We start from the raw sequence: 6,000 nt of genomic DNA, 5'->3' as shown, positions 1-6,000 counted from the left end.
ACAAGAAAAGTGTTTGATGTATTCTTTGCTCATCTTCTATGACCACAGAAAGTTCCATTATTTCCATTTAGGATACCTCCCCTCCCCCAACACATACATTTACTGCTAAATATATCATCCAACTTTTGGTGCTTAGAGGTTCAGGGGTTTTGCCTTGCTATTGTTACAGGGGCTTCAGGCAGATCATGTTCTATAGTTTTATCTTTGCTAAATGAAAATTAGAGTTTTTAAATACTATCTTATTTCTCCAGTATTTCTGATTGTCCCTACTTCATCCCATTCTAAATTTGGGTTTTATATTTCATAGCATGCATGCACCATAAGTTGAAAAATACAACAAGGAGCTTGAAAACCCTCACTTGAATAACGTTGACTTCAGGAACAGCTGCTAAGATAAAATAAATCCAAGAGAGCTCAGCAGCCAGAACCCAATTGCTTTTCTGTTTAAAGGGACAGGCAGATTCATATATGATTGTAAATCCTCAATGGTTATTCTAAATCAATGCCATATTTTAATTGATATTAAAAGTTTTCAAATCTGAATTTTTAGTAGGTATTCTACCCAGTACATAGAGGATTCTATTCTACTATATTTCAATTTGAACAATTATTTAATGACATCATTGACAGAGGTTTACAAAGTAGAAAATAAAATCCATCAGAAATTAAGCCTCCAGATTTCTTCTGTATTGAGAATGCAGAAAAAGAAACTTCACCTACCAAAATATAAAAAATTAAATCAAATGGAAATGTTTAATTAAGATAAAATATAATTGCCCATTGCAGAATAAAAGGATTTGAACTGTTTTGCTGAATACAAAACACCTCAGCCTTTTGTAGTGTGATTCATATTACAGAAAATTCCTCATTAAAACAGTTGCACAAAAGTCTGGGTTTTAAATAATGACAGGTAAAACTCTTTTAAGGAAATCTAATATTAAAATATACACTTATAGAATGGATAAAAGACAGAGTTTGTTCAAAAAAGATGTCATTCATCATGCAAAAAGATTTATTGTAATTCTTTTAAACATATAGTTTTACTTAAGAATATAATTTGATTTCTAAATACATTACTTACATATGAATTTTGCTAGAAAATATCTATAACATAAAGCAAGTACTAGTAAGAAAACGTAGTATCGTGGTCTGAAAAATCTCAGAATAGCAAATCTTTCTGTGAAAGGTAATATTTATTAGTCTATTTAAAATGTTCTGGCCTAGTTAAATTAGTTATATATTTCAGAAAAATGTTAATATCCTAGATATATATTTATAATTCAAAGCATAGAAACAGCCCCACATTTTCTCTTCTTCTCATTTATTCTAGTCAATCAGTTTTTTGTAAATAACTCTTATACTTCATTTTCCACTGACTCTTTTGCTTACTTGGTTGTTTCCATTTGTGACACGAGTACATTTGTACCAATAAAATGAAATGTCACACCTTTATGTCACCGTATGAGAGTTCTTTTTTTGGTGTACTATCAGACAGGATGATTTTGACTTCAAGTAACAAACAACTTAACTAGTAGTGACTTAGACCACAAAGCATTTATTGTTTACTAAACAGAATGCCTAGAGGAATGAACCCCAGGTTGGTTTGGGAGCTTAGTGATGTCAGCATGGACCCAGGCAACTGAGGAGTATTTTAGCCTACGCAGTCTGACTCAAATGTCTGCGGTACACTCTAGTTCTCCATAATACTTAGACTATCATTATTCCGTCTTCCTGGGAGACTCAGAGTTTCTGTGGTTATCAGGGACTTTATATCTCTCAATGGTTGACACATGAAAATCATTCAATAAATATTCATTAAACCATTGAGGAAAATTTCAAATAAGAGGAGGGGAGATGAAGACTATGTGGAATAAAAGGGTGCTTTGGTGCAGAACGAAATTAGAACTATTCAAGTTGATGCTGAACTTTTGTGCTCTGTGGTTTTTAAATAGATTCCAGTATCACTGAGAAAACTTCTTGGGGCATTTATAGTCCCCTCACTTCCTTGGAGGGTCTTTTGTTGGTTGATCAATGCTCTGGGTTTAAATTTGCAAGTTTAGAAAAGTAGACCGAGCTAAATTGCTCTGTATGAGAAAGTTTTGGGGGCACTGTAATCAGCAAAGTTAACTTTGTGCATGTATGTATGTGTGTACTGGAAGGGAAGGGGGGATTGAGCAGCTGTAGGAGACACCTAAGAGGAGATACATATGATTGGTGAGTTTTTAAAAAGTGAAATGTTATACGCTGTGTGATGAGATATCATAAGTTCTTAGTATCAATATATAAACCATTATACTAACTATGATTGGATACTGAAGAAAATAAATTTGTGTCAAAGACTTGAGTTAACATGGTTTAAGTGTTATATCAGAATTCAGGACAGTCCTTCTGAATGCTAAAAATGATTAGAACGATTGTCTAATGTGTGCATATGCACTCATTGCATGTGCGTTCACTGCATTTACTAAAGGAGGTATGCTTTTCTCTTGGAAATACAGGATTTGAGAACTCTGGTTGGTTCTTAACCATTGTTCTATAATAGCATCTCATAAACTGTTTGATTTATGCATAATCAAGATTTACATTGCTTATTTTAAAGTCAATAAATCAATCAATTTGGGGGACAAATGGAGAATTGGAAACCAAAGTATTAGAGCTTGATAAAATTCATCGGGTATTCTTGCTCAGAAAGAACCCTTTCAAAAGAAACAGTAGGGCAAAGCACTAGGCAGACCAGACAAAAATCTGAAGCACTAAGAATAGAACACCTAGATGATGATCAGGCATTTGTTTGCTGTTCTGTGAGTTTGTTCTGTCTGGAGAGGTCAGGTAGGGTAGGATGGGGAAGGGTGGGAAATGAGCTAAGATAGTTTTCTTTTCTGAGAATTTTTACCTCGGTGGAGATGGGAGGAAAAGAGAACAGCAGAGGTCTATTTCTTCCATAAATTCAGCCAGCACTTTGTAAAGTGGCGTAGGACTGTCATTTCAGGCTGGACTACTATTGGCCCAGATCCAAAGGGACTGGCCAGAAATGAATCATCTTTGGAAATTCAGCATGATGCAGAGATTTACTCAGATAGCCAGAGGAGCCAAGCCCAGCTAAGCGTAAGGCTACTTTAGAAATCAGGAAGCAGAGCTGGTGGTCTGGTATTGGCAGGCTTACAGAGTAAAGATTGCCTCAAGGTTCTACTCCAGTTCTTACTCTTCCATGGAGTACTCTCTGGCCGCTTCAGCGCACATGTGGGATTTTAAGGTTTTGTAGCCCTTGGAAGCTGCCCTATACTATTTTGCAGTTAATTACCAACAGCCTTAAATCGATCTTGTGGATAAAATGAGGCCATGGATATGGACGTTCCTAGCACAGTATCTAGCAAGACTTTGTTTATTCACCCTGCCACCCCTGGAAAGATAGTCCTGGCCAGAACACAGAATTAATGAGAGTGGGACGTTTAAGGACCATTAATACAGCCCATATTCACATCTGTTATAGCATACAGGGCCTCACAAGAAATGTTCTCCACTAGATCTAGAAGTTGTGGCTGTAATTTATAAAAATTCTTTATTACCCAGATTTGAATATATGTGTTAGTAGAAGCTGCGTGGCCTGAATGTTTGCTGGGGTATTTGAAACACTAGTTTCTGAGGAACACATGTGAGTAAATAAAGATAGATTATTAATACATATTAAAGTTTGAACCTATTTATTTCAGAAAAAGTAAAATATTTTAGTTATAATAATACATACTTGTAAAAATTCATATATAACAGCGATTAATAAAATGAAAGTTGATGTCCCTTTCCTCCTATCTACCTATTACCCAGTCTCACTATTAACAGTTTGGTTAACAACTCTCCAGTGCAGGCATGGAGGGGCTGGGGCTATAGAGGTAAACATGACCAACAAAGTCTCTGCCTTCATGGGGCTTACATTCTAATGGGAGAAGACAGACCATAAGCAAGGAAGCAAACAAATAAAACCAAGCCTGGGAAGTTTGCTTTATGTATAGACTGAGATCCAAATAAAGAAAATCAGTTTTGAACTTTTTGGGAAGAGCCTTTCAGGCTGACTGACTAATAGGCGCAAAGGGCCAGTGGGGAAAAAGGGAGCTGCTATGGCTGGTACTTTGCATGTCAAAGTGAGTTCCAAGATGGGGAGAGGGGCCAGATCATGTGTGCACGACTGGATAGGAAGTTCAATTTCATGCTAAATACAACAAGAGGCCATTAAAAGTCCCTAATTGCAGGGGGTTGCAGGAGAGGAGTGAAGAGCATCTGATTTTCATTTTTGCAGTAGTGGGGGCAAGAAATGGAAGTCTGCAGACAGATTGGAAGCGGTTCATTCACACATACAAACATATAGAGTTAAAAAAATATATATACTATTCCTACAACTTGTTATTGGTATACATTTTTAGAACTACTCTTTGAAATTATGTTCAGAGTTAGTTTACTGTCTTAGAAAATCAAACATTTTGTTTTTTGACCTTTCCCTATCCACCCAAATGCAGTAACTTATTTGGCAAACACAAGTTTTGCATTTTAACATGGCTCCAGAATGTGTTCATCAGATTTGGCTCTTAATAACCTTTGGATAGTTCCAAAAATCAGATTTATTCTGAAAGAAAGAATTATTTTCAACAAATTCAGTAACTACTGATGTGATAACTTTTTGAGAAGCATCATTGGAATATGTATACAGCCTGCTAATGTGATTGGAATGAAAAACATTTATTTGAAGTTACATTCATTTATTCACCAAATAATTATTGAGCACCAACAACTAAGTACCAGGTGCTGTTTTAGGCACTGAGGATACGTCAATGAACAAGCAAACAAAATCTCTGTCTTTGCTGGGCTTACATTCTAATAAAGAGAGATGGACCAAATAAACAAACAAACAAACAAACAAACAAAATAAGTAAACTCTATATTATGGTTGAAGATTATATAAAAGCAAGGTAAGAAATTTGGAAAGTTGACGAAGGTTCCAATTTTAAATAATGTTGTCAGGCTGGGCCTCACAAAGAAGGTGACTTTGAGTAGACTAGAAAAGGGAGAAGTAATACAGATGCTAAGGGGAAGAACATTCAAACAGGGAATAGCTAGTGCAAAGTTCCTGAGGCAGGAATGTGCCTGGCAAGGTTGAGGAACAGTGAGGTAGCTAATGGTTAGTTGAGTAAGGGAGAGAATTGCAGAACATGACATCAGAGAGGTAAGGAGATGAAGGGCAGGTCATAAGAACCTTCTAGCCACGGGAAGAATTTTTGCTTTAACAATGAGTGAGGGGGGCCAAAGCAGAGATGTGACATGACATAAATTATATTTTTTAAAAATTACTCTAACCCCTGTGATATAACCAGTATAGAAAAGAATAAGGAAGTTTTGATGTGTTTTTGAAAACAACAATCTGATACTCACATTCCCTTAATTTCGCTAAAAGAGGGTAGAATGGCCAAAGAAAAGCATTTTAAAAAATTCCAGATTATATCTTTCTGCTTTATCTTTCCTTACCATAGCAAAGTACTATCAAACACAATATAATTCCTATAGCCTTGTGCTAAATGTGTCCTTAGACTATTTTCATTCTGCTGCCAAATTCTTTATCTTGTCCTATATATCAGTAAGGATCTTCTTGGCTGCAAGTAACTGAATACCTGACCCAAAGTGGCTTAAGCAATAGGCCATTTACTAGCTCTTGTGTGAACAGTCTGGAGGTGTACAGAAACAGGGTAGATTAATTTAGTCACTCAGTGACGTCTGGGTTCTGGGTTGCCTTTCCTGTATTTCTTTTTTGCTTTTCTCTCATTGTTTTGAGATGTGCCACCATAACTTTAAGGCAGGAAGTAAGGAAAAGACTTCTTAAGGGCTCTCAGGGATAAAACCATTTTCCTGAAGCCATCTCCTCACCCCCACTTCCTTTTATGTACTCACCAGAATTAGGTCACCTCCTCAGCTCTTAAAGCAGTCATTGACAAAGGGGAGAACTCCTGAAGATAGGTT

The sequence above is a fragment of the Pteropus vampyrus genome, unplaced genomic scaffold, assembly GCF_000151845.1.
Source record: "Pteropus vampyrus isolate Shadow unplaced genomic scaffold, Pvam_2.0 Scaffold22, whole genome shotgun sequence".
NCBI classification, from domain to species: Eukaryota; Metazoa; Chordata; class Mammalia; order Chiroptera; family Pteropodidae; genus Pteropus; species Pteropus vampyrus.
This window is presented reverse-complemented; position numbering follows the sequence as displayed.